A 22,271-nucleotide genomic window follows, 5' to 3' on the forward strand; every position below is an offset into this window, starting at 1 on the left:
GTTGTGGTCCTTCTTTGGCATTAACTTTCATTATGTACTAGATGTTGAAGCCCCAACATCCATGAAGCTTCACTTCGCCTCCATGAACATTTCTTTTTCCTTCTGAATACGGAATCCAAGGTTTTTTTATGTGGTCCTTCTTACCCATGTATCTTCCATTTTCTTCTTACCTTATGTTTTATCATCTCCTGTCATAGAGACACTCCTTGTTATGATGTTGATGCATGGTTCATCCTCCCTTGGTTCAATGGTCATCATTTGTAGATTTTGTGCAGGTTTCTGGTTGCTTTCCTCTTCCATATTTTTCATAAGGATTGGACATTATTCTATCACATGATTCTTGCAGTACTTACAAGTTGTAGTAGGATTCTGAAAATCTCTTGCAAAATGACCTGATTGGCCGCACTTATAGCAGAGGATCTGTCCATGTCCTTGACCAACTCCTCCTCATCCTCGTCCTCATCCTTGGAAACCTCCTTAACCAACCTGTTGTCCTTGATCCTCATGTGCACATCCTTCAGCTTGCATTCTGTAAGCATCAACACTGTGCTCCATCATCAAGTCATAACTTTGAAAATTTTTCTCATCATGTCCTACTGATTTACAAAAGGTCCAAAACAACTACCTTGGGGTCTGCACATTTTTTGGCAACAAATAGAACTCTTCAGAGAAATGTTGGTCGCTCGTTCTACATATATCACACCACAGGCTTAATCCTGGATTTAATGGATTAGGTGCTCCACTAGCCAAGTAATCTCTGAACACAGGGCATTGTTCCTTAGAATGGCCTTCTGCTTTACACTTTATACACCACACTTCTTGTCTAACTTCTTTACCTCTCTTGAGATCTTGCAATTCCAAGGTCAAATTTTCTAGCTGACTCTAAATCTGATGTACTCTTGCATGAGTATCTCCTATCGACGAAGCTTCCAACTTCATTGCAATTTCTAGAGCTTTAGCTTGGGTTGATATCTTTTGTTGAGTCAAGGGTAATCTGATATGTGAGAGCAGTGCAACTATAAACCACTCCTTATCATGATTTGGGGGTATGGTAAAGCTTACTTGCCCCATTAGCACCTTGAATCATTGATCCAACTACCAAACAGATTCATTAGTAATCTTCTTAATTTCCTTCAGCTCAGTGATCCACTGTGACTCCGACTCTGGCTTCTTAAACTCTGATGTTAGTGATTTCTTAATATAATCCAATGAGGCAGCCTGATTAGTCAAATACTTCATGTACCATGTCAGCGCTCTTTCTCTCAACACCATAATGATATTTTCCTTCTTTGCATCTTCGTCATTAATCTTTCTTTCTTTCCATATTGCTTCACTACAAACTATAACTTATCTGGATCCTATGATGCAAGTCCTATAAAAATAGGTAACTTAATGTCATCAACCATTCTTCACTGATGGTTAGGGGGAGAGGGATGGGTTATAGGGGAATTAGGGGGAGGGGGATGAGGGGTAAGGGGAGTAGAGGGATGGGGGAACCTAGAGATGCCCTGATTATTCTTAGCTCCTAACTTCGACGTGCCTTTAGGTTGGGAGGGGGAATGTCACGGGGTTGTCGGGTTACTTCCTTCTTCTTCACTCTTAGATTCACCTAACAAGGGACTATAATTAGTCTCAATAAATTTATTTAGTTCATGATCTACTCTGTATCGCTTTCCACTTCGTATAGACCTAGTTCATATTCCAAGCTTATTCTTTATTCGTCCAAACATTAACATGACTATATTCGTAGCACACCCTTTTCACACAAAAGCATCTTAATCCACAAATTTAATGAATTTAGATACTTACCTTGCAGTCCCTTGAAGAATATTAGCTCAGATTAACTGTAAGATACAATCATGTCTATGGCGAATTCGATGATAAATCCTCCCAGAATAATGTCAATCCAAAAATCAACAACTCTTGAGATGTTGTTGTTGGTATCCTTGAGTCATTGTATTAATTCAGGGCTTCAACAGTAGGCTCATTGTTTTTAAAACAAGTCTTGTTCTTGGTCAACCTTGATACCCATTCATATAGTTCATTAGCAAACGACATGAAGAAAATATCATATTGTTTTGTGAAAATATATCTCTGCAACCAAGCTTCAGTCGTCAACCACATATTTTTGTTCTCCCGAGCTGTGAATTCTCATTCTTTCTAATTTACCCAATCTTATATTTCCTTCTTTGATGGATGCCACATCCACATGTCCCTCAAAAAAGTCCAGGTCCTGGAAACATAACGGTTTGTTGGCTCGGTTGGGCTTGACCCAGGTTCAACTTGTACTTCACACCAATAAAACCCTTAGACATCGATGCTTTCAGCAACGACCTGCAAGAATATCACGATCTCACCTGAGGTGGCTATGGGTGGTTACAGAACCATGTTTCTCCAACCTTGAGGGACTGCGCGAGGTGGATTTTACTTGACTTTTATGTATTGTACTTGGTCTTGTAACATATGTATCACTATTGCAATGTATAACTTAACTACTTACTTCATCACATTTAGTCTAACATAAACATATCATAGAACAATACAAATTGCGCTATCATAATATTTACTTGCAATCATTACTTCGCATAAACAAATAGAAAGAAAACATAACAATACATATGAATACAAAATATTTCCCAAAACTTCTTCTTTTTTATTAAGATCAATCTCTCCAATATGTTAGCTACCTATACCAGTAGGTTTCATATTTCATGATTGGCAAAGAAAGTTCCAAATATTCTCTGCTTTGATGATGCAAAGATCCCATATTTTCAAGGAAAGGCAACATGTGTATATAGCTTGATGTTGTCTCAATTTTGATGGATGGTCCAACAGCCTAATCTGGATCATGCCATGTTTCAATTTTTTGTTGTAGAATAGAGAAAGAAGTCTGTCCAAACTGTTTAATCTTGGAAAACCAGAAGTTAGGTAGAGAATTAAGGTTCCCAACTGCTTAATCTGGGACCTTGGAAGAAATAAGGGTAGTTCTAGATAGAAAATCAAAAGAAAAAGCCAAAAGAAAAGAAAAGGCACATAAGGGTCTGCAAGTCTAAGTGCACCCTCCATGAAGAGACAAAAAATGCTAGGCAAGTAGATGGGTAGGCAGATGGGGTTGCAGAAATGTTATTACTTTCAAATGAGTTCTGCTGGTCTAGCATAAAGGAACATCAGTGGATAGAGAAGCTCCTCTTCTCCATCATGTCGCAGCAAAGCAAAGGAGCATGACTAACTCCCTTTTCTCCCCTTTCACATTCATTACTAACATCCCTTCATCAGTTGTGTTCATGAAAGAATTTAAGGTTTGATGTTGGTTCTTATTCCTTTAAAAGCCACATTTCTTGTCTAAAATTCTTTTCATTTTGATCTACTCCCTAAGCTAAGTTGTTTCTATATAAACTTAGTGACATCACTCCTCATTCACCTCTTCCATTCATATTAACCCCTAACTTCTTATTATCTAAATCCCCTATGTTACCCTTTCCCTATTATTATAAACACTATGGTGTATAAACCCCAAGCATTCTATAAATATCCCTTCCCCCTTGGCATTATAGCCATATGTTCACAGTCAGCGATTAAATTGACACCTGGTCAGTTTAAGAACCCAAACCCTACCCCTCTTCCCCCTTCAGAAGTTATCTAAACCATTAACCCCTTCATTTGATAACGAACCTTGTAAAAAACCCCATTTTCACCCCTAACCCACTTCATTTGCAAAATATACACAAAAACCTACTTTTCCCATTTTACCCAAAGATTGGCGCAATGCGCGTTTTGATAAAATACTTTGAAAAATTCGCCAAAGTCCACAATCCAGCTAGGCGCGCTTTTCAAACAAATATATTATTTTAATCTCTGCCCACGTTCGTATCAGCCTGGCACCTTAACGATCCATCGACCGTCGGATCTGGCCCTTTTCATCCGACAGCTCTCATGCATTTTGGACCGGGCCCGACGTCCGTAAGTTACCTTCCGAAATTTGTCAGAGGGTGACGTCAGGCCTCTGCCACGCGTCACCCCCAAATCGTATCGGAGCGCCCTCTGACAATTCCGCTTCCGTATAGAGAGCGGTGCGATATTATACCGCTTACCGTTGGTGCGCCAATTCCACCTGCATTTGTGACTATTGCCAACAGTTTACCAGGTATTTATCCCAGTCATTCCCTCTGTGCCTGGTTTTATCCTGCATTCTCCAACAATAGCTTAAAGAGTAAGAAAACACCATGTTTACCGCTAAATCCCCTGTGGCTAGCCTGCATTTTAAGTTGTAAAGTCGAAATTCGCCTGCAGAGCCTCGTTTACCCGAGTTCTCACAAAACATACAGTTAGTTCGCGCATTCGTGAACTGAGAACCCAAGCTGCATCAATTTACCGTAAAGACAGTTTGTAAGGCCAGGCATTTGCCCTATGAGTGCTTTGTGCAGTGTTTCAATTGCTGCCATTGCCATTTTATCCTCTGTTCCTCAGTAAATCACCTCTCTTTCCAAGAAATACTCCTTTGTGTTGCTCTGCACAGTAACACCAGTTCATACAAATAGAATCCTAAAGTAACCATGGATGCACCAGTAGCTCCTATAGCCTTGAATATTGCTCCATTAAATGCCCCTCAGAGAGAATTGGAATGGCAACCATTAGCAGACCTAGATTATCAAATATCAGAAGAAATGCTAATGCACAGCAAGTACCACATCCACTTGTTAAACGAATTGAAGATTAAACACGAGACTGGAACAGATGTATTGGGCATTTGGGATTCTTTCCTCCCTATCTTCAAGCTCCCTCAGGTCAACCAGTTCCCTGACCTAATCCACCTATGTGCAGACTGCTACGACGCCACTCAGAGGGCTGTGATTGACCCTTCAGGCTCAGTCGTTTTCTATGTCACCCCTGAAGCCATCAGAGAGATGTTGCACTTCAAAACTGAGAAGAAATTAGTTCCTTTATCACTGACTGATCTGATAAAGCAAGGAGCTAAATTGACAGATGCTCAGGTCACCAAACTAAATCAATTGTACATTGACTCTGACACCGTGAAGTACCCTCCCATTTCTCATGTTTACCTCAACCAATTGGGCAGGGACCTTGTAGACATGATCAGTCCCATTCTGGGCTATAATTCAATAGAGTTTGTTGATGAAACTGTGCTGGTGATGATGCTCATGTTTTCCCCTGGCAAGCCTCCAATCTGCTATGACTATGCCACCTACATATCTGACAAAATACATGAGAAATTGATGAACTTGGCAAGAGAAAGGGTGTTTAGATACACCTCCTACATCTACCACTTAATTTTGTATTATCAACATGAGAAATTTCAGTTTGCTGTGAAGAGAGTGGATGCACAAGGCAATCCAAGGTCAGTAGTCTATTGGTCCTCTGCTATCCACTGCAGATCTTGTTCTCCATACACTTATTGTGAGTTTATAGACCTTTTCATCCACCCAGCCATGTCTCTGCTTCTGAGCTCACCTCCTCCTAGACTAACTAATGAGATGCAGAGGATTCTTCAACTGTCCAAGGTATACAGCATTGGGGATTGGTACTATTACCAAAACCACATAGTCATCAGAATATATGGGTGTGAGTTGACCCCTTACAGACTGCCTAAATATGTGCCCATGAGATTGTTTTCCCTTGAATACTTCAGGCAGTTTCGGAACGCTGATGTGCTACATTTTTCAGGCAAAGGCAAGAAAGCACAGCTCAAAGTAAGAAACCAATTAGGCCACTTCATTTACAATAAAAGGGAGGAAGGTTGGCAAGAAGCAGACAGAATGCTAGAATCCCTTGGCCTACAGACCAGTTTCCTTTGGAAACCTTATGACCCCAATCACTTCATAAATTTAAGAAGGGTCAAGTATAGGCTGGCCAGTTATGACCACGTAAGGTTGCCTCACATAGAAAAATATGCAAATCAAATAAAGTGGAGGAGAGGCACCTTAGAGGAAGCTGTCACACAAGAAGAATTAAATCAAAGAGCAGCTAAAAATCTCCAAAAGATGGCTGACTTAGAGCTTTGTGCACAGGTATTCGCTCTTCCAAGCACTCAAGTGGGAGCAACTGCCTCATCCTCCACAGCACATCAGCAAGAAGCCAAAGCTACTGATCAAATCTCTAGCAAAGGCAAAGAGAAAGAGATGGAGCCAGAGCAGCCACCTCATGAATAGGTACAGTAGCAGGAAGTGCACCAACAGCAATAGGTACAACAGCAACAAGGGGGGTAGCAAGAAAAAGAATAGCGAGTGCAACAAGAGCAAACATCACAGGCCCCAAAATCCATCGAGCAGCAAGCTCAGGACACTCTGCCTCCTAGGCAGGAGACAACAGTGGAGGCCTCAGTCCTCCAAACCCCACAAAAAGAAGACATAAGTAGAAAGAGGGACAGAGAAACTCCCCTCACAACATCAACAACTCATGGGGAGAAAAGACACAGAATGAATACCCTCTCAGAGGAAGAAATTCCTATAGGGAAATCTTTGGGCATGGGCCCACCTAGTATGGAAGCATCAGCAAGTTCCTTCCAGCAGGAACAAGAGAGGATGATCGGAGGAGAAGTCAGCTCCTCAAGCCAGCAAGGAGGAGGTGAACTGGGCATCAAGCAACAATTCATTGATATAAAGAAGAGGAATGAGCCCATAAGAATACAGCTATATAATCATTTGTTGAAAATGGCTCCCACTAACCAGCAAAGACTAATGTCTGCATATGATGTCTAGCAGGGCAAAATGATCATGAGCCATTTTACGCCAGCAGTGTTGCAGCCGCAGTCAGCTGCAGATTACATAAGGACCAACCTTGAGGTCCTTGCCAAGGACATCCACCCAATGGATAAAATCGAATTACATAAGCAAACGGGTGAGATGGTGTATGCCTTCTTGGCGGATAAGACATTGGAGAACTACAGGCTAGAAAATAGCCTAAATAATACAGCTGCCCAACTTGAGTTGGAGAGAGCATCCTCTCAAGCAAAGGACAACAGAATCAAAGCCTTAGAGGAGATAATCATAGAACTTGGGCATGATCCCAAGGACATCAAGGCTGTACAAGCATTATTGAAGTTGAGAGATGCAGATATGGCAGCACTAAGGAAAATGGTAAAAGTCCCAGCAACCATTCACCCACAAACTGGAGAAGTTGCCCAGCTGAGACATGACCAAGATGCAGCAGCTATGCTGGTGTCATTATACAAATAGCTGATCAAGACACAGGAGAAATTGGGAGAATTAGAGGCTGCACAGGCTTCACTACAGGCATCATTACAACAAAAAGAAGGAGGACAAACATCTCAGCCTCCTCCAGAGATAATTAACCTTGAGGAACCTCCTCAAACTACTGCTCCTCCCACTGAATGGACAGAACAGGCAGCGCCTTCTACATCAGCACCAGCGCCAACAACAGAGCAGGCTCCAAGCCTGGACATGCAGAAACTGAAAAATGAAATCCAAGCCCTGGAAGCCCAAATGGCAGAATTAAATGAGGCCAGGGAAAATTTGGTCAAGTTGAATGAAAGATATGATAAATCAAAACAAAGTGTTGTTGAGAAAGGAAGAGAGATAAAGGCTCTCAAAGAGAAGATAAAGGAGCTGGAGAAGGAGCTCACACTTGATAAAGTAGTGGCTGAACTCAAGACAGTCCTATGGGCCAACATTGGCCAATCCATAAATGATCAATGGCAATACATTGAGACCATTCATGAGCAAATAGAGCTCATAGGAAAAGCACACAGAGAAATCCAGAGATCAAGGGCATCTCTAGGCAATATGCTTGAGGTTGCCAACAGAATGATTAATGTGCTTAATAACAGAACAAGTGCTCAGTTGGCAGCAATGGGAATCTCCAGTAGAACTGAAACCATCCAGCTAATAAAAAGATTCCTAACACTAAGAAGCCTGGTGCAAACACTAGAAAGAAGAAGCCAGGATATGCAGACAAAGGTTAATAAATTCATGGACAAATTTGTGGCATTGCAGAACAGAGGTCTTCCTAGCTTACTGAACAGCGCAGGAAGACTACTTTCCCATGAAAATTATGCCAAAAGGGTCAACACATTTGCTACAAATCAGATTACAGAAAGACCCAGCACTTCAGAAGAATCAGGACCAGCATCAGGGAAGAGTCTCTACAACAGGGTTGAGAACCTATTTTTCATCATGAATGAGATCAATCATTTGTTTGAAGTGCCTCCAAATTTCTACAAATACACAGAGGCAGATGAGACTCTAGAAGCAATCCTGAGACATCAATTGCCCACACAGGATGTTTGGACCAATATGATACAGTTAATACTGTAAACCAGAGCCTGTATTCAAGTTTTTTCATTTTAATATATAAGTTATCATGCACAGGAAAATAAAATCAGCATGTATGGAGAAGAATGGGCTGAGCCAACTCAGCAAAACTATTCGGCCACTAAAGCAGCACTGACAGTCACGGGTGACAGGGCCGAAAAGCTACAATATGACAGAGCTACAAAGACACGTCATTCATCATTTATAACAGAACATTCAACCGACTCAGTGGCCTCCAAAGGTCAAAAAGTTTTCTGACAGAATTGAAGAGCATTTATGTTGTATTCAAAGCTGTAATAACTTCTTATCTGTTGTTCTGTAGAAGTTAGTGAACATATTTATTTCTCAGATGACTCAACGCTTCAGATATTTTGTATCACCATTTGTATATATTCCCCCCTCGCATAAGTTTGCAGGGGTTGTTGTTGATTTCTCTTCTAGAGTTCTTATGCTGTAACATTTCAGAGTATTAATACAAAAGCTGATGGAATTTCCAAATCTCTGTGTTATCTGAGGCATTTTGGTGTTTTGCTGAGAGTTACAGGATTCCTGCGTACTTCATGGCACAATAAGTTCTCCTTAAAAACTCTTCGTTATGTGTTTTGTTATCTTTTCATAGCTCATTCATGTTTCTGTGTCTCATAGTTAATGGCAAAGAAAAAGAATAGTTCCAGGATTTATTCACAGAATACCCTGAACTCAATCTATGCTGTTATAAGTGTTTTTCTTCAGTTATAGTCATAAGGTGTAATTCTTAACTGCTGCACCTCCAAACTATATCTTTCACAGTGATTGTTGTTTCAGGAATTCAAGTTTGCTCCTGTGCAATATATCTCTTTCTTACACCCCAGCTTAGTGGAAAATTCTTAATTGCTTTTCACTGGTTAATCACAGTTCATAATCACAATTTAAATTTTGTTTCATGATGTATTTGAATGGCCCTGCAGTTTCAGCAACTCAACTTAATATCTCAGACAACCTGTAGCCACAGACTCCATTGCCCAATGGACTAATACTGCCAGAAGACTTCCACCATAGGTACAGAGAGACATCCCTCAACCAAAATATAAAACCAAAACCCTGAACTCATAACTAGCCTAAAATCTTCACAAAACAGAGACAAACCTTAAAGAGAGAGCCCTCTCTGATTATAGTTTGGCTAGAAGTTGTAATCCAAAGATTGGTTAGTGGTTACCCCGGCCGTATTCCCTTGGGAGTCAAAGGGAACAACCTGGGTGTTAACATAATTGGCGACTCCACTGGGGACTTCCTCAGGGTTTTCTAATTTCTTTATATTTCTTAAAGCTGCTTTAGTCAATTTTCATGCTAGCTTTAAGATATACACAGTCACTCCAAAATCTTGTCTGGCCCTTGTAGACACAAAAATATTCCAAAAAAAACATAACTCAAAAACAAGTTCAGAAGCTGGCTCCCAAGAAGAATCCACGATATACAAGGTCAAATCCTGACCCCAATCCACCAACTGTTTTTGAAAATCCTAACACAATCCCTAAGATCATTAGGAAGCAGCAGGGACAGGAAACTCTTGCTGATTCAAGTCCTGAGACAGCTCATCCAAACCCTGTTCCAACTCCAATCAAGGTTCTATTTCGGTCTACCCTTGATTCCCCCAGTTCACCATCCACATCTCAAAGCCCTCCTTTCACACCTCCATCCACTGCACATATTTCCTTGACCAACACTCTAGTTTCCACCGTTCCCACTACCCCTGTTGTACCAGTCGTTCATGTTATCCCAGTTATCCCTGTCAATCCTATAAATCCTACAAATATGGCTAATAGATATGCACCCCTGCAGTTGCCTGCTAATGTTGCAGCTCTACCTAAAGACTACCAATCCAAGATCTCATATTTTGACTCCACTGGCCCTTTCACAGCAATTCAGCATGCCAGAAGGATGCAAGACCATTTTGAGAATTATGAAATAGATGATGACAGTGTGAGAATGAGAATCTTTGTTCAGAGCCTGACAGGGGATGTAAGAACTTGGTTTAGATCACCGGCTGTAAATACCATCACAACTCCTGATGAGCTTTATCAAGACTTTACTAATAGATGGGAGAAGAAGAAAGATCCCCTGCACATACTTGGTGAATATGATACAATCAAACGAGGTCCTCAAGAGACCGTTTTGGAGTATTGTGCAAGATTCAACAACGTATATAACGCAATTCCACAGAATTTAAGACCTGCTCCTGATTTAGCCTTATACAAATTTCCTAATGGTTTTGACCCTGATATGGCATATCAGTTGAAGGAAAGAGCCCCTGAAACCCTTGAAGATGCCCAAAAGGTTGCTGTCACAGTAGAGGCTAACCTGATTGCCAAAAGAAACAGGGCAAGATTGGAAAAGAGAACCACCTTCAAAGAAGAACCCTCAGCCTTTGATCAAAAACTGGATGCAATACTCACTGGTATGAAGAGAATGGGTGATAGAGTAGAATCAGTTGAGAGAAAGTCATCATGGGAAGCACCACAAAATAACCCTATCAGGAATCCAAATTTTAGGAGAAATCAAAACCCAAACGTTGGCAAGGCCGGTTCTGATCCAAACATAAGACCTCCTTTCCAGGAAAACTATACTGAGGCATCCACTTCGAATGAGCAAACAGATGACACCCACATTAACCTAATGGGCCTCAATGACAAGCAGCAAGTTTTTCTGAGTTAAGAGGATCATAAGGATGATGACATTCAGCAATTCCAAACCAGGTCAGGTGAGTCATTTGACTTTAAACAAGGCTATGACACAGCTGTTTATGAAGTTCATAAGCAATATAAGCTAAGAAGCAGAACTATAAATGTAACACAGCCTGAAAAAACAAAGGATAGCCAGCAGCCCAAAAGAGCCATAGTCACAGAACCAAATGACACAACTGATTCAGTTACAAATGAAATAACCGTTCAAGAAGTCACTGAACCATTGCCTTCAAAACAACAGCCTATGGCTACATCACCCTTGCACCCTAATCCAAGTAATACTCCTCAAGAGATGAGTAAGAAGGACAAGCCTCAAGATCAAGAAAAGAATCAAGAAGAAGACTTAGTGAACAAGGAAAAGGCTGTCACCCACAACACCAAGATCCCATCTGAAAGACCCTTTGACTTAGAAGCTGAAATTGGCAAATTGAAGGTAGCTATTCCTCTTTCAGAACTAGCCAAGCATGACATTTATAGACAACAAATCAAGAAGTCCCTTCAAATTACTCGTAATAAAGATAATGTCAATGTGTTGGATGACACCCCAGAATTGCTTTTCGGTCCAGAGGTTGATGGAAAGACAGCAGTTACAGGGGTCTTACCTTTCTATGTCAGCCTGCATGTTCATGATAAGATACTACACAATGCAATGTTTGACTCAGGTGCCTCTCACAACTTGATGCCTAAATCAGTCATGGAAAGATTGAATCTAGATATTACAAGACCATATAAGGACCTATTCTCATTTGACTCCAGCCAAGTTAAGTGTTTAGGCTTAATAAAAGACTTATGTGTGTCCCTAGTTTAGTACCCAAATAAAACAATTCTAATGGACGTTGTAGTTGCTGATATCCCACCCAAATATGGGATGCTGTTATCAAGATCATGGGGGGCTAAACTCCAAGGTTCCCTACAATTAGAGATGTCATATGCCACCATCTCAGTCTTTGGTCAACCCAAGAGGTTATATAGAGAGTCACTTATGAAATACATGGTCAGCAGTGAAGAAAAACCTCAAAACTTTCCCATATATGCTGTCCATTCTGATATAGATTCATATATTCTCTTCAATGATAATTCAGGTCTTACAAATCATGATGAAACCAAGACACTCAAACAAGATCAGGACATTAATGAGCAAGTTGCTGCTCTAAAAATAAAGCTGATCCAATCAAGTGATGAGACTGTCCTAAAAAACAAACTAAATGAAAAACCAGAACTTCAACTTACAATCCCAGATCACAGAGAAGTTATTAAGTCTCCCCTAGAACAAGAGATCCTATGGTTCCTTGAATTTGATGGGTCAGTCAACAAATTAGGGGCAGGAGCTGGAGTTTGGATACATAACAAGCAGAACAATCATGCAGAAGGTCGAGCCTATAGGCTAAATTTCAGATGCACTAATAACATGGCAGAATATGAAGCTCTTTTACTAGGCCTCAGACTAGTAAAATTCTTACAAGCCACAAAGGTTTCAATACTAGGAGATTCAGACCTAGTTGTCCAGCAAGTAAAGGGTAATTTTGTCACCAATGACAAAAGACTGAGATCTTATAGATCTGCTGTTGCTGAAATACTAAACTCCTTCACTGAATTTCAAATCGCCAAAATTTCTAGGACCCACAATCTTCATGCTCATAGTTTAGCCACATTTGCAAGTACCTGCAAGCTACCCTTTGAACCTGGCCGTTGCTTTACAGCTGAGGTAAGACACAGACCTTCTGTTCCAAACAATGTTAAAGATTGGCAAGTATTTGAAGATGATACACAAATAAATAATTTCTTGACCTTACAACAAGAATTTGCAGGATTAAACATTGACACTGAGGGAGCAAGTCAATCACAAATACAGAGTGAACAGAACAACAAGCCAATATCACCCAAGACAGCTCACCAAATCCTACATCCAACAATTTTTAACAAAAACAACATACAAGAAATTCAACAAACCAGTTATGAAGAAATAGCTGCTACAGAGGCTGAGATCATAGAGCTGAAAGACAATTTTCTTCCAACAGGCCTAACTCCATTAGAGGACATCTTTGACTCAAATGATATCCCTAAAAAACCAAAAATGCAGCCCCTTAATGCTGCCATTGAGGAATGCAACATTGGAACAATTGAGAAGCCCAAAATAATAAAATTGTCTGCATCCTTACCTCCTGATCAAAAACCTAGATACATTGACCTCTTCAAAGAGTTTCAAGATGTCTTTGCATGGGTTTATGAGGATTTAAAATCCTATGACACCTCGGTTATCCAGCATACTATCCCTCTCAAGCCTAATCAGAAGCCATTTAAGCAGAAATTGAGAAGGATCAATCCCATGCTTCTCCCTGCAATCGAAAAAGAACTGCAAAAAATGTTTAAAGCTGGCATCATAGAACCCATCAGGTTTTCTGATTGGATTTCTAATTTGGTACCTACAAGACAGAAAACTGGTGAGATAAGACTTTGTGTTGATCTTAGAAATCTAAACCAAGTGTCCCTCAAAGACAACTATCCCTTACCTAAGATGGATCACATTCTCCAAAGAGTGGTAGGGGCCTCAAGGATCTCATTACTTGATGGATTCTCAGGCTTTAATCAAATCCTAGTGCACCCTGATGATCAGGACAAAACTGCATTCACAACCCCATGGGGAACTTTCAAATATGTAAAAATGCCTTTTGGATTGAAAAACGCAGGGGCAACATTTCAAAGAGCAATGGATATTGCTTTTTCCAAAGAGATTCATGACTTTCTTGTCATTTATTTGGATGACCTCACACCTTTCTCAAAATCTGACCAAGAACACTTGAAGCATTTAAGGAAGATCTTCTTAACATGTAGGAAATATGGAATTTCCTTGAATCCCAAGAAGTCTCTATTTGGTTTGGAAGAAGGCAAGCTCTTAGGGCATATCATTTCAAAGGATGGCATAAGAATTGACCCAGACAGGATACAAGCTATCTTACAAATGCCCCACCCAAGAAACATCAAAGAATTGCAAGCTTTCTTAGGGAAGATCAATTTCTTAAGAAGGTTTATCCCAAACTTAGCAGAACTGATCAGATTATTGAACAATATGCTAAAGAAGGATTCAAAAGTGAAATGGACAGTAGAAGCAAATCAAGCCTTTGAAGGTATAAAATTGGCCCTTACCCAAAGCCCCGTCTTAACAAATCCCCAATTTGATAGAGAATTTATCATTTTTTCTTTTGCCTCCCAGCATACCATTGTTGTTGTTCTATTACAGAAAGATGACCAAGGAAATGAGAAACCCATTGCTTTCTTTAGTAGAGCTCTTAGAGATGCACCTCTAAAATATCAGATCATGGAGAAACAAGCTTATGCTTTGGTCAAGGCCATTAAAGAGTTCAGGATTTACATCCTTTATTCTCATATTATAGATTATGTGCCAAGTCCCATTGTGAAAGACATACTCACTCAAGAAAACTTAGAGGGCAGAAGAGGAAAATGGATTGCCAACATTTTGGAATTTGATATTGAAATAAAACCTACAAAACTAATAAAAGGGCAAGGTTTGGCCAAACTAATGACAGAAGCAAACTTCCAAGCCTTAGACATAAACCAGCTGGACAATGAACCAGAGCTGGCGACTCCAAAGATCAATGTAGCCTTTGAACAATCCCCTTGGTATTCTGATATCTGTTATGTGTTACAAAACCTGTGTGCTCCCCCAGGATTGTCCAGAACTAAATGTAGGTTCCTAAAAATGAAAGCTTCAAGATTTTGTGTTATGGATGGCAATTTGCTTTGGAAAAACCATGAGGGTATACTGTTAAACTGCTTGATTGAGAATGAGACTAACAATGTCACTAAAGAATTTCATGCAGGTGACTGTGGTGGACACTTTTATTGGAAGTCCATTGTGGATAAGATACTGAGGGCTGGTTACTATTGGCCCACTGTTTTCTCTGACGTCAAGAAATTTACCACCTCATGTCATAAATGTCAAGTGTTTGAGGGAAAGAGAAAGTTACTGCCACTTCCTTTGAGGCCTATTGCAACAGAGAGACCTTTTCAACAATGGGGCTTGGATTTCATTGGGGAAATTCACCCCTCATCTTCAGGCCAACATAGATGGATTCTAACAGCTACAGACTACTTTACTAAATGGATTGAAGCTGTTCCATGCAGACAAGCAAATGATTCCACTATCATTCAGTTCCTTGAGACCAATATTCTTTCTAGATTTGGCTATCCTGATAAGATAATAACAGACAATGCTGCTGCCTTCAGATCTAAGAAGATGGTGAATTTCTGCCACAAATTTCACATTACCTTGGGCCATTCTACTGCATACTATCCCCAAGGAAATGGCCTAGCTGAATCATCAAATAAAAGCCTTGTGAACATCATAAAGAAGGTGTTGGAAGAAAATAAGAAGAATTGGCACAAGAAACTTGTCAATGCCCTATGGGAAGACAGACTAACAACCAAGAGATCAATTGGGATCAGCCCATATGAGTTAGTCTATGGACTAGAAGCCAAATTTCCTTCATCACTATGGGTTCCTATTATGAAACTACTTCAAGAAAGTCAAGCTGAGCCCAATGACATGCAAAGAAGGATCAATCAAATAATATGTTTGCAGCAAACTAGAGACCAAGTTTATAGCAGAGTTCAAGTTTTACAAGAAAAGTTAAAGAAAGCTTTTGATAGAAGGACTAAGGCAGAAGATTTCAACATTGGTGACAAAGTCCTCAAATGGGATTCAAGAAGGGAAGATAAGGGAAAACATGGAAAATTTGATTCCCTTTGGAGAGGACCATTTGCTGTTCAAGCAGTGCAAGGAAATAATACTTACTTCCTTAGGAATCTTGATGAAACTAATTTGGATGAAGGTCCTGTGAATGGCAGGATGTTGAAGCACTATTTTGACTACTATCCATGAGTCTAGCCTAATTCTCCCTTGTACATACTCAGGTGTATATATTACTTTCTTTCAGGTGTATATATTACTTTTTGTTAACATGTAAAAATGCAGTTTCTCAAGTTTTATTAGTTATCAGCAAAAGGCAAATAAGTTCAGAGATTTACCAAGATGGGAAGAGCACAAGTTTGGGATTTCAAAGAGGAATACTCCAAGCTTTGATACAAGAAATCAAGGGCCAAGGCATTCTGACCTGTTTTTCGTGGTCTTTCAAATGGAAAAACCATCCCCATGTGGAGCCACTGTTAGCTACCTATACCAATAGGTTTCATATTTCATGATTGGCAAAGAAAGTTCCAAATATGCTCTGCTTTGATGATGCAAAGATCCCATATTTTCAAGGAAACGCAACATGTGTATATAGCTTGATGTTGTCTCAATTTTGATGGATGGTCCAACAGCCTAATCTGGATCATGCCATGTTTCAATTTTTTGTTGTAGAATAGAGAAAGAAGTCTGTCCAAACTGTTTAATCTTGGCAGACCAGAAGTTAGGTAGAGAATTAAGGTTCCCAACTGCTTAATCTGGGACCTTGGAAGCAATAAGGGTAGTTCTAGATAGAAAATCAAAAGAAAAATCCAAAAGAAAAGAAAAGGCACATAAGGGTCTGCAAGTCTAAGTGCACCCTCCATGAAGAAACAAAAAATGCTAGGCAAGTAGATGGGTAGGCAGATGGGGTTGCAGAAATGTTATTACTTTCAAATGAGTTCTGCTGGTCTAGCATAAAGGAACATCAGTGGATAGAGAAGCTCCTCTTCTCCATCATGTTGCAGCAAAGCAAAGGAGCACGACTAACTCCCTTTTCTCCCCTTTCACATTCATTACTAACATCCCTTCATCAGTTGTGTTCATGAAAGAATTTAAGGTTTGATGTTGGTTCTTATTCCTTTAAAAGCCACATTTCTTGTCTAAAATTCTTTTCATTTTGATCTACTCCCTAAGCTAAGTTGTTTCTATATAAACTTAGTGACATCACTCCTCATTCACCTCTTCCATTCATATTAACCCCTAACTTCTTATTATCTAAATCCCCTATGTTACCCTTTCCCTATTATTATAAACACTATGGTGTATAAACCCCAAGCATTCTATAAATATCCCGTCCCCTTTGGCATTATAGCTATATGTTCACAGTCAGGGATTAAATTGACACCTGGTCAGTTTAAGAACCCAAACCCTACCCCTCTTCCCCCTTCAGAAGTTATCTAAACCATTAACCCCTTCATTTGCTAAAGAACCTTGTAAAAAACCCCATTTTCACCCCTAACCCGCTTCATTTGCAAAATATACACAAAAACCCACTTTTCCCATTTTACCCAAAGTATTGGCGCAATGCGCGTTTTGATAAAATACTTTGAAAAATTTGCCAAAGTCCACAATCCCGCTGGGCGCGCTTTTCAAACAAATATATTATTTTAATCTCCGCCCACGTCCATATCAGCCTGGCACCTTAACGATCCGTCGACCGTCGGATCTGGCCCTTTTCATCCGACGGCTCTCATGCATTTCGGACAGGGCCCGACGTCCGTAAGTTACCTTCCGAAATTTGTCAGAGGGTGACGTTAGGCCTCTGCCACGCGTCACCCCCAAATCGTTTCGGAGTGCCCTCTGACAATTCCGCTTTCGTATAGAGAGCGGTGCGATATTATACCGCTTACCGTTTCCGGTTTCTGTGAACCCGCCTTGCCAATGTCACTACCACGTCATTACCGCGTCACTGTTACATACCGCCGTGTCAGCGCCCTCGTCCGCCACTGCTCTGACCTGCCCTCCACCGCACCATCCCCGTGGACCACTCTCAAGCCGCCACGTCACTCGATGACGTCATCCGACCTTGACCCCACCTGATGACGTCATGCTGACGTCATCCAAAAAAAGCGCCAAATAACCCAAAAATCCATATTTTGGCCGAAAAGTCGTGTTTTTCATTACTTTTACAAAAACGACTGTTGCACCTCTGCATGTATTTTACGACCAAACAAGCGTCAACCTGCTGAATTCGACCCAAGGACCATTGGTGCGCCAATTCCACCTGCATTTGTGACTATTGCCGACAGTTTACCAGGTATTTATCCCAGTCATTCCCTCTGCGCCTGGTTTTATCCTGCATTCTCCAACAATAGCTTAAAGAGTAAGAAAACACTATGTTTACCGCTAAATCCCCTGTGGCTAGCCTCCATTTTAAGTTGTAAAGCCGAAATTCGCCTGCAGAGCCTCGTTTACCCGAGTTCTCATAAAACATACAGTTAGTTCGCGCATTCGTGAACTGAGAACCCAAGCTGCATCAATTTACCGTAAAGACAGTTTGTAAGGCCAGGAATTTGCCCTATCAGTGCTTTGTGCAGTGTTTCAATTGCTGCCATTGCCATTTTATCCTCTGTTCCTCAGTAAATCACCTCTCTTTCCAAGAAATACTCCTTTGTGTTGCTCTGCACAGTAACACCAGTTCATACAAATAGAATCCTAAAGTAACCATGGATGCACCAGTAGCTCCTGTAGCCTTGAATATTTCTCCATTAAATGCCCCTCAGAGAGAATTGGAATGGCAACCATTAGCAGACCTAGATTATCAAATATCAGAAGAAATGCTAATGCACAGCAAGTACCACATCCACTTGTTAAACGAATTGAAGATTAAACACGAGACTGGAACAGATGTATTGGGCATTTGGGATTCTTTCCTCCCTATATTCAAGCTCCCTCAGGTCAACCAGTTCCCTGACCTAATCCACCTATGTGCTGACTGCTACGACGCCACTCAGAGGGCTGTGATTGACCCTTCAGGCTCAGTCGTTTTCTATGTCACCCCTGAAGCCATCAGAGAGATGTTGCACTTCAAAACTGAGAAGAAATTAGTTCCTTTATCACTGACTAATCTGATAAAGCAAGGAGCTAAATTGACAGATGATCAGGTCACCAAACTAAATCAATTGTACATTGACTCTGACACCGTGAAGTACCCTCCCATTTCTCATGTTTACCTCAACCAATTGGGCAGGGACCTTGTAGACATGATCAGTCCCATTCTGGGCTATAATTCAATTGAGTTTGTTGATGAAACTGTGCTGGTGATGATGCTCATGTTTTCCCCTGGCAAGCCTCCAATCTGCTATGACTATGCCACCTACATATCTGAAAAAATACATGAGCAATTGATGAACTTGGCAAGAGAAAGGGTGTTTAGATACACCTCCTACATCTACCACTTAATTTTGTATTATCAACATGAGAAATTTCAGTTTGCTGTGTGTCACGCGGAAAGAGTCGTTAGTGCGGACACAACCGACCTTCCTAGAAAGCCTAAGACTCTCTAATGACAAACAAGACAAATAAGAGCAATCCTTCCCTAAATATGCTTTTACAATATGAGAAATCAAGTGTTTAGATCCTACCTGTAATCCAACGCTGTTGTAGTAGTCCAGCTTCGTTGATCCGGATGAGCTCCTCCTTCCCTTCGAAACCTGCATTCACCAACAATCAAACGATTAAATAGCACCTGAATATCACATAAAATAAAACATATTTAACATATAGACCAAGGAGTATATGAAACAACTCATTAATAACAAATTGTTGAGGAGAATGGACTAATTTGTATTAAAAGGTAACAAAGGGAACCATTACAACCTGAGCCTTGGTGTTGTGCAAGCTCCTCCCAGGGTCCACAAGAGTTCTCCCTTACTCAGATCAGCTTACCCACCTCCCAATGGAAACAAGTAAAGATGGTAATCTCTCCTCACAAGCTTCTACAAGGACGTCCTAATTCCAGGAGCATCTACCCTTAGGAATGTTCAGCTTTCAACCTCCCCTCCCTTTGGCCCAATGCCTGTATTTATAGTGCTCTAGAGGAAGTTATTCAGGTCCACCATCAATGGGATAAGTCCCTCTTTGGATGGGATAGCTCCCCTATTGATGGGATAAGTTCCTCTTTGGTAGGGGTACATGAACCATCTGGAGGCGCTTCATACACGTCAAACATACTTCTAGAAGACTCTAGAAATGACCACAAGTAACTTTTTTGGAGTGAAAATTGCGCCTTTTGACCTTTACAGGAGTACGCACTCATCCCTTTACATACAGAGCGTACAAGTACGCAGGTATTGTGAACTTGGGTTGCGTACACGCAGGTGAGGCTAAGAGAAACTGCGTACCAAAGATAATTGACTTTTAAATGACTTTTCTCTCTTTCTTGAAGTTTGACATGGAGAGCAGAGGCATGAGACTTGCCAAGGAGGATAGTATGACAGTGGATGGAGCCATACTAACTGCAAATAGTCATGGTGACATTTTTTAATGTAACATATTGCCCCCTAAAGTGTGAAGCCTGTAGTAGATTAGGGTTTTTATGATCTAGGAAGGGTGAAGTACTTTATCATTTCAAGGAGTATCTTGTGGAGGACCCAGTCAGAACCTGCAAATATTCAACACAAAATACATATATAAGATGATATCATCGCTGAGGTAGGCATTCCCATACTCAGATTGAAAACTTTAACTAACAATCTAACTACTTCTCTGATACAAGAATGATTTCGCAGTACATCACAATCATAGACTTTTGTAGACACAGTATGGACGCAGCCATCTGTTTATGATTAGTCTACTGTATAATGAATACAAAACTCCTCGCAGCCTGGATGGTGGAAACTAGATCCAGGGTCTTCATTTCTACCTCCCGAATTGGTACGATTCTATCCATGCGAATAAATGAGTTGATGTCGAGCATGGTAGAAACCACTTGATTACCAGTCAATGATGTAAACCGTTAACAAGTGTGAGAGAGACCACCAGTGATGTCAATGGTTCTCAAAGTACCCAGTACAATCCATGAAATGTGAATGAATGAGTTGATGTCAAACACGTCACGGAATCCTCTGATCGAAAGTCAATGATGTAAACTGTCGTCAAAGGTGAGAAATCTGCCATTGATGCATGCAGACTTCAAGGTACTGTCGATTTCTAAGTCATCTTTCCAGATAATGTGCTGATGTCGATAGAAAGCGACCCGTTGCAGGCAAGCCCACAACACGAAATCATTGTTCAAGTTGAAGAAATGTTGCTGTAAGGACTGACTCAGGGATGGTCAAATGGATGACAAGTATTTTTCATATGAATGGTTTATTTGCAGAGACCTCTTGAACACATAACGACACGACAGATGGCTTGGTGACGATTGACCCAAAGTTAATACCCGGAAACGGTTGAAGACTTTCAAAGTGGTTTGATCAACTTTTAAGGCAAAGGATTTCCCAACCCAGGTGAACGGAAAGTGTCGTGTTCAAGAGTGGTGATAAGGTTCTTCTGTAACAAAGGATAACAAATCGGTTCATTCTTCTCTCTTTTCCCCCACCATTTCTGGCAAGTACCTCTTTATTTTTTACAAGCTTGAGGAGGATAACATATGCTTGATTATAAGCTCATCCTTCGGATGAGTCCAACTTAGTTTAGATTCGGACCCTAAGAAGGAGTGGTCTGTTCCTGTTTGTAATCGAACAGGTCCTTTACTGTGAAATTTTAACGAGTCCAGTATAGGAGAAACTCGGCGTTTTTCATTTTTAGAGAGTCTGAAAAAACTAAAGAAGACTCCACGGTGAACTTTTTCGTAAATTTGTGTCTCCCAAGTCCGAAAAAGTATAAAATAATACCTGAGAGAACCGCTTGATCTTATGACCAAGGATTACTTTCATGATTAGTGTCTCTGACCTGAAAAGTAAAAAGCGATCAAGGACACGTCGTTTTATTTCCGTATCGAGTTTGAAACGACAAAAACCCAGCAATCTTTTCCTATTTTTACGGTCAGAAAAGAGCTATAAGGGGACCGTCTTTTAATTCCGTTTTAACGAGTGTAAAAGAAACGCTCGACAATCTTTTCATGTTTTAGGAGCCAGAAAAGAGCTTAAAAGATGACTCTGATGTTTTGGTTCGTGAAAAATGATGATTTTACTCTAAAGTCCTTTTGTCCTGCACAAAAACGACACATTACTCATACCTGTTTAAGATGGGTAAAAATACATTGAAAAATGTCCTTTCATGGTGAAAAATAAACAAACTTAGCATTCATTCATCCAAAAAACCTATAAAAAGACTTTTTACCATGTCATTTTTACCATTTTACTGCTGAGGTTGAGAAAAGGGCTTTTGACAAGAAAACTTGCCGTGGACTTTGCGGAGAATCCGACCGTCAGAATCGAGCGCCGTCTCTTTTAGGTATTTCACAACATCCTCCTCTTCAATTTCATCCGTTTAGAATTTCATTTCAAATTTTAGTTTGATTTTTTGGGGGGTTTAGGGTTTTAAAATATGTTTCTCGGGGGACGCAGGTGC

Source organism: Pinus tabuliformis, chromosome 7 (genome assembly GCF_031772625.1).
Source record: "Pinus tabuliformis cultivar Carrire ecotype Pingquan chromosome 7, CPIR1, whole genome shotgun sequence".
NCBI lineage: Eukaryota > Viridiplantae > Streptophyta > Pinopsida > Pinales > Pinaceae > Pinus > Pinus tabuliformis.